Source organism: Borostomias antarcticus (genome assembly GCF_949987555.1).
Source record: "Borostomias antarcticus genome assembly, chromosome: 19".
NCBI lineage: Eukaryota > Metazoa > Chordata > Actinopteri > Stomiiformes > Stomiidae > Borostomias > Borostomias antarcticus.
In genome coordinates this window covers 6,138,515-6,146,527 of record NC_140252.1, presented here as the reverse complement: position 1 = coordinate 6,146,527, position 8,013 = coordinate 6,138,515, and the positions used below count along the sequence as shown (strand labels likewise).

General features: G+C 44.4%; 1 long non-coding RNA gene across 1 annotated transcript; it reads left to right on the top strand.

The window, feature by feature from the left end:
• Positions 1 to 5,947: 5,947 nt before the first annotated feature.
• LOC311321411 lies at positions 5,948 to 6,600 on the top strand. The gene is made up of 3 exons (XR_014630897.1): positions 5,948 to 6,123; positions 6,213 to 6,302; positions 6,432 to 6,600. It is a non-coding gene; the product is annotated as an uncharacterized lncRNA (long non-coding RNA).
• The last annotated feature ends 1,413 nt before the right edge of the window (positions 6,601 to 8,013 follow it).

Genomic DNA, 8,013 nt, shown 5'->3' with positions numbered 1-8,013 from the left:
TTATACTTAAGACGCTGCTGCCATCCATACATGCCTGAAAATGAGGTTCCAGGCCTTTCCAGCCCTTAATCCTGATTTAAGCAGTTTTCGAGACTTTAGAAGGCTTTTATTTTGAAATGCCACATCAGAATCTCATGAAACTCCACGAGTTAGACCGGGAGGGGGTCTACTACCACTGTGTAGTATAGAACCCGTGACATTTTGGGTAGTTTTCTTTAAAACTTGATTCAATCCCGATTTGAACCTTTTTTTGTTTTTTAAGTTGGACCGGATAATTTCAAACGGGTTCTGAGAAACGGGTTCTAACTTCAGCCTCGTCACTGCGGAGTTATGGGCACCGGCACATCATGGCTGGTGCTTGCTGGCTCTTCTTCACTTTTACTGCTAGCAGCCGTCCGCTGCTGAGGTGCTACTGCTACTGTTTATCACACTTGGCTAGAGACGGTGTTTTCTTGCAAATAACTTCTTTTTCTTTCTTTTTCTTAAATCAATAAGTTACGTTATTGTAGTGACAGGTTCTGATACGTGATACGTAGGCACGTTATGTCATGACGAGTAGATGTGTTTTAGGGGGTATTAAATAAAGGAGTTGGCTTGAATGAGACAAGACGTGTGAGATGTCCATCGTCCATTGAAGGTTTTCATTGTACCTATCAAACAACAGAACAGTTATATGCCATAATATCACACAATTTACTTCATAAACTTGAACGGTGGTTTGGGCAACGTTGTATTTGCTTGCACTGCTCCTAGCTAATGTTAGCTTAGTGCTAGGCTAGCTTAGCGACCTGCCTTGTCCTCATCATTTGGCAAGCTTGTATGAAGGTAGATTTGGGTCAAAACTCGAGAGGTTGTAGATTCGATGTGAGAACTTGTACAATAAAGATGGGCACTTGTATCTTGATATTTGCACCTGCAGACTCGATTTAAGAACATGTACAATAAATATGTGCACTTGTATCCGCAGAATATGTAGCACTTGTATCCGCAGAATATGTCCACAAACCTGTGACTTTTGCACCTGCAATATGTTTGCAGTACAACCACAAATCGGCGCTCACAACCTCTCAAATCTGACAATACAAGTTTGAATCCTCGCGCCTCCAGTTTTGTCCCATTATATTCCTGATAAATTTGGGTCCAAACCATGGATGTATTAATAGAACTGGATACAGCCACTCCATTCACTGAGCGCTATCACAAATGAAGCCCTATTGAACCGCGCCATCTTGGCAAATTTGTAGTCATTTGACTATTTCCGGTGACTTTTGTACTTGCGCAGTTGTGCTTTTCTGGCTTTCCGGTGACTTTTGTACTTGCGCAGTTGTGCTTTTCTGGCCTACGCGCGTCCACGAACAAGTTCACAAAATGTAGACGCACGTTCCCGGCTCTCACCGCTTTGATTTAGCAATGAAAACCGGCTTGCATATTAACCTGTTTTTGTCAAATATATCCATTGGAGATATTATTATAGCTGAACATGTTTTGTGTGCTAATAGATGGTATTCATTCCGTTCGCGATAACGTTATTGCAGCCAGGCTAAATTCCTCCAGGGAGCCAGTGACAGGCGAGTTGAAAAGTTTCACTCCCCGCCAGCAGGAGCTTTGGCCGCTGCTGCCGCATCTCGGATAACCCGCTGAGTTCGTGGCTACTATTTCACACTCGCCCTTGATCAATCCCAATACCGATCCATGGTAATAATGAATCAATCTTTCAGATCGGCAGTGCTGCATGCATTTTTCAACATAATTGTTAGCTTTATTAACATAACCTACATTTATCTCTCTAACCTTAGGCTATCCATCTTACACCAGTCGGCCATTCGATATAGAAGCTAGAAGCGGTCAACGCCAACGTTGACTGAAAACACCCAAACTTAACCATGTAGGCTAATTATTGTGGATTGTTGAATGGCAGTGTATCGTTTCATCTTTATTCCTACATATCAACTCCTTTCCATTGTATGTGAATAAATTCCTGTTATTCTAAAAAAGATCCTGTTTCTGTCCATTTCTGGAAAAGGCTAATAATTGCTGTCAAATGATCACTCCAGTTTATCACCATATCCCACTACCATTTCAACTATGCACCGGAACCCAACCTATATCTGAACGATTGATTCATTATTACCATGGATCGGTATTGGGATTGATCAAGGGCGAATGTGAAATAGCAGCCACGAACTCAGCGGGTTATCCGAGATGCGGCAGCAGCGGCCAAAGCTCCTGCTGGCGGGGAGTGAAGCTTTTCAATTCGCCTGTCACTGGCTCCCTGGAGGAATTTAGCCTGGCTGCAATAACGTTATCGTGAATGGAATGAATACCTTCTACTAGCAAACAAAACATGTTCAGCTATAATTAACCTGTTAAAACTAAGATGCCTGGGTAAAAAAGAATGTCTCCAATGGATATATTTGACAAAAACAGGTTTTAATATGCAAGCCGGTTTTCATTTCATTGCATTTCACAGAACTTGTTCGTGGACCATGGATGTATTAATAGAACTGGATACAGCCACTCCATTCACTGACCGCTATCAACAATGAAGCCCTATTGAACCGCGCCATCTTGGCAAATTTTTAGTCATTTGACCATTTCCGGTGACTTTTGTACTTGCGCAGTTGTGCTTTTCTGGCCTTCCGGTGACTTTTGTACTTGCGCAGTTGTGCTTTTCTGTCCTACGCGCGTCCAATGTTGGCGTTGACCGTTTCTAGCTATCGAATGGCCGACTGGTGTAAGATGGATAGCCTAACGTTAGAGAGATAAATCTAGGCTATGGTTATGTTAATAAAGCTAACAATGATGTTGTAACGTGGATGCAGCACTGCCGATCTGAACGATTGATTCATTATTGCCATGGATCGTTATTGGGATTGATCAAGGGCGAATGTGAAATAGCAGCCACAAACTCAGCGGGTTATCCGAGATGCGGTAGCAGCGGCCAAAGCTCCTGCTGGCGGGGAGTGAAGCTTTTCAACTCGCCTGTCACTGGCTCCCTGGAGGAATTTAGCCTGGCTGCAACAACGTTATCGCGAACGGAATGAATACCATCTACTAGCAAGCAAAACATCTTCAGCTATAATTAACCTGTTAAAACTAAGATGCCTGGATGAAAAAATTATTTCTCCAATGGATATATTTTACAAAAACAGGTTCATATGCAAGCCGGTTTTCATTGCTAAATCAAAGCGGGGAGAGCCGGGAACGTGCGTGGACGCGCGTAGGACAGAAAAGCACAACTGCGCAAGTACAAAAGTCACCGGAAATAGCAAAATGACTACAAATCTAGCCAAGATGGCGCGGTTCAATAGGCCTTCACTTTAGATTTCGAATCCTGGGGGCTTGTCGTGGACGCGCGTAGGACAGAAAAGCACAACTGCGCAAGTACAAAAGTCACCGGAAATAGCCAAATTACTACAAATTTAGCCAAGATGGCGCGGTTCAATAGGGCTTCACCTTAGATTTCGAATCCTGGGGGCTTGGTCAAAACTCACTTGTAACTTGTAAACCGAGAGGCGTAACTTGTAAACAGAGAGGCTAGAGCAGGTTGGGGGGCGGGACGCAGCCCTACTAACACAGTACGTAAAACTGACGGGACACATTGGTGTAATTGTGGTAATTTTGCGACGTCACCACCAGCGGACCTAGCTGACACCTAGCTGACACTTGCCTTTTCAGTCGCAAAATAACCAAAATAGCCGTCCTCAAGTACACTGTAAGGGAACGTAGCCGCCACTGCTGCTTAAATCCGTAACTACGATGTAATTAAATAACGTGACAATGTGGTTAGATCACAGTCCCAATCTGACTTTATTGGAAATGTGTCACAGTGGGTCAGAACATTTGTAAATTACTTAGGTTTTAAAATACATTTTGAAGTCATACAGTTACAGAATTGTAATAATGAGGAGAAATCCTGCATGTCTGTTTTGTGTGTAATTTCTCATTTACAGTAAATATTAACACTAAAGATTTGCAGTCTAGGCCTAATAAAAATAATGATAAAAAATATGCCTATGAATAAACTCCTAATTTTGCAACCTAAATGTGAGCAATGAACGCTGAGCAGTGAACGTAGAATGCAAAGCATTGGGCTACTTTAGGTGACACTAGACAAACAAGTTACACACTCTGTGCCAGTAGGTGGCGGTATGCACATCCGCCACTAAACCCAGCGAAGAAGACACACTTGGAAACTTCCGCTCCGTTTGATACAGAAATTATTGAGAAAGACCAACACTCCCGTCTTTGTGTCGACAACACAGATCCTGTAAGTATCTCAATTTCAATGTATACATACATACTATGTATTTTGGTATCGTCCCAGTAAAACACCAACGTTATGTGCAAGCTACCCTATTGTAATGATTATCTATATGCAGATGCTCTTTCCAATGTTGGCTAACTAGCTAGCCAGCTAACGTGATTAGCCTTTTTCTGTACATGGCTAGCTAAGTAGCCTACGTAAAATTACTCTCGCAATTATTGTTAAAACGTTCGCTTTTGTGTAATTGTAGCTTAAATTATAATGTTGGCTTGGCAACGTGAGAATATTTCAGTTGTGTACACTATAACTTTTATGAAGTGTTGTTGTGGGCCATTGTTTCCTAATAACAGGCTCGCGCGAGCTCCTGCACGTTCGTACTGTTTCATCGCTTGGAATAAAATGCGATAATTAGCTTACTCATTGATTTCGCATTAACCCACGACACCGTTAGTATGTGTTTGTTTTTAGGCATTCATTTTTCCGATTTTAACGTTAACAGAACACTAGAAGCCCCAACAACGGAGCTAGGCTAGCTAGCAGGATTTGTTATAGCAGCCATCTTGGCTTTTGGCACGTGGTCCTGTGGAGTGTGCATGTCAGCCAACGAGAGGGTCACCCACCCACTTTCTCTCTCTCTCCCCCTCTCTCCCCTCCCATGCTCTCAGTTGCCAACCTCCCAGTTCTTGTTTGAACTGAGCAAGAAGCAGGTGAGCGGGGCAGGAAGAGGCGCTAAGACGGGGACAGGCGTGGCCAGGGGCAGTCCTGGGACAGCACCACAGGCTCTGTGAGTCTTGTTCAGTTGAATGCCCTCATGAGTATTAACAGAAGAGCACCATATACATATGCACACATACACTCTAACATGTCGCTCTCTCCTCAGCTCAGCCCAATGGTCTCTGATGGTTCTGTCTGGCCAGCCCTTAGGTGGAGAAACACCTGATCATCAATATAGGCAGGCACACGTAAGTACAAATGCACATACGTTTCCAAAGACGGGATAAACAAATGGGAATATTGATATTGAGTTAGCGGTAGACATGTGAGATTCATAAGACGCATCACTGACGCCAGTGACGCCACAATATCAGGGAAATTGAGCAATTGCTTCCCTGTAGTGCAAACTTGCAAGATTCGCTCAGTTATTAACCCTTCTTGCCTTTTTTGTTGTTGGTTTTCTCTCTCCTCCTTCCTCTCTGTGCAGTTCTCCTGTGTGCTGAGCCGCTATCCCATGTATTGCCACTGCTGACAGGGTAGAGCTCAGCCCCATGCAGAAGTGAGTGATGAGGAGAGGTAAGATCATTTTCCCGTTTTTTTCCCCTCCAGTTTTAGGAACCGTCTCAAGAATGTGTTCCCCACTTTTATGCCTTTAAACAGGGTTGGAGTATTCCAGGTGTGTGGCCATGGCCATGAACACCAGTAGAGGAGGGAACCAAGTGTCTCATTCTCTCTCCACAGTTGTGTGGTTGTAACCCCCCACTAGCTACATATTCATTCAATCTTTATTTAACCTCGTGAATCAATTGAGAGTAAGCTCTCATTTACAATGACGTATAATCACTCTATATTTGAACTTGTACTACAGGTGAGATAATCCTTTTTAATGGTCTCTCTCATTGCTGTGCAAGACTTGGGTGTTCTCCTGCTCTGAGTGCCCATTCTCCTATACCTCCCAGATCTACCTCCACAAGCACATCAAGAGGAGCCATGACAACCTCTGTCTCTGCTGAGGAACACACAGAGCATTATGAAGTAGCCAGTGCCTTGGCGAAGGTGTTTGAGCAGCAGTCATCAATGGATTAACTCCCAAGACACAAGGAAGAGATAGCGCAACACACGCTATGACTCCAGTGACGAAGGTAATATAATAAAGTGCATTCAACAGTCCCAAAAGAGTACTACTTGAGTTGACTAATCTGAGCTAATTTACCTCTACTATATGTTCCAGTGCCCAGGCAGCCGGTCGGCAGAACTCACACCAGACCAGCTATGCCAGGTGCCAGAGCCGGAAGGCCTGCTCTGCCAGTTATCAATGCAGGTATCCATGCATGTTTGTGTTGGTGAAATGTCTATGCATATTTGCACACTTACAGTTAACTCAGGACTGTCTGAAGACTCATGTACTCAGTTCACTAATTCGCTCATCTCACATCTCACTACTCGGCAGTAGATGTTCATCGCCCGGGTCCTTTGTGCCAAGGCGCTGTGAGCCCAGGCCCTTCAGCCCTTCAGACGTCCAGGCACGAGCAGCATGCTGGAGGCTGGAGCAGAGACTGTCCGGCGAGTCTGCAGACAGCTATCGGGGAGCAGTACTGGATGACCTGCACCCTGCTAAAACGGAGGAGTAGCTGCTGGTCTTGGAGGAGCAGCTGAAGGACAAGGATCCTCAAAGGAAGATGGTGAGTAACTTCAGGGCAGAACTTTGTTCCTTATTTTTGCAGGGAAGTGTTAAGGAAATGTAAAAGTAAATGATTGTCTTTATGTTTTGCAGACACGATATCTGAGCTTCATGCCATGTGCATTGAAACCATTCCCTTTTTGGTTAAAAGGTGCAGTTATGGCCTGTAAGCCAAGCACCACTGTGACGGAGGTGTCTGCCCAGCTGCAGGAGATGCTGAAACATGCCCCTGCTCGATTCAAAAAGGTATGTGATGTCAGGCAGTTAATTTTCTCGTATCCAGTGACATGGCACGCTTCCAATGAACGTATGCGACTTGCTTTTACAGCCATTTCATTATGTCCTTAGGCATCTGCTCCAGCCCAGCTGACCTCCCCAGCCCAGCCCCTGACCGCAGCTCCAGACCTGACCACAGTGGAGTATTCAGATGAGGATGACCTCTTCTGCCCAGACCCTCGATTCAGATGTGGGTGACCCCCAGCCCGTCTCCCTAAACCTGCCTTTCCAGCCTGCAAGGATGGATGCCTTTTTTGTAAATAGTTTTTGTAAATTTTAACCTTTTTTTTGTGGGATACAACGGTCTGTTCCCGGTCTGCCTGCCACAGAATGCGCACTGTTTCATTTTTGTTTTTAGAACTTTTGCAATTGTCAGATAATGGGTTGCTAGCCAGAGCTTGTACATGCTTTTTTTTGCTTTTCTGGCTATGCGTAATGTGACAGACCGTAAACCTCATCCTTGTAAATATGTATACTTTTAATTTGTAATCTACTTTGTGTAATAAAATGTTCTAAACTGTTAATGGTGTTCAGTCTTATATTGGTTTGTAGCATAATGCTTGCTGCTATATCCCCATATAGCATTAATTTGTTTTTGTACTGGTAAATGCTAAATATAGCCAGTGGTACTGCAAATGCTAAATATAGCCAGTGGTCAGGGTTTAGTAAGTAAGTGACCATATTTGCACCGTGCGAAAAAGACGTGCAGACCAAGTCATATAAATACCTGTAAATCTAGTGTCAGCCAGGTGAGTTTATGACGGAGGTTCCTGCCCACGTTTTTTGCACGCGGCCGCACCGTATTTGCACCGTGCGAAAAAGACGTGCAGACCAAGTCATATAAATACCTGTTAATCTAGTGTCAGCCAGGTGAGTTTATGACGGAGGTTCCTGCCCACGTGATCACGTGCGTTCTTTGCACGCGGCCGCAACTTCGGAATGACGTGTCGTTCTTACGTAGCGTCTACTAAACGGCAGATCTCGCGTTTCCGTAAATGGCCGCGTAATTTCCGCACGCGGCGCACACGAATCGTCACCTATAGCGGCCGTATGTCGAACGTTTGCGCAACCTGCG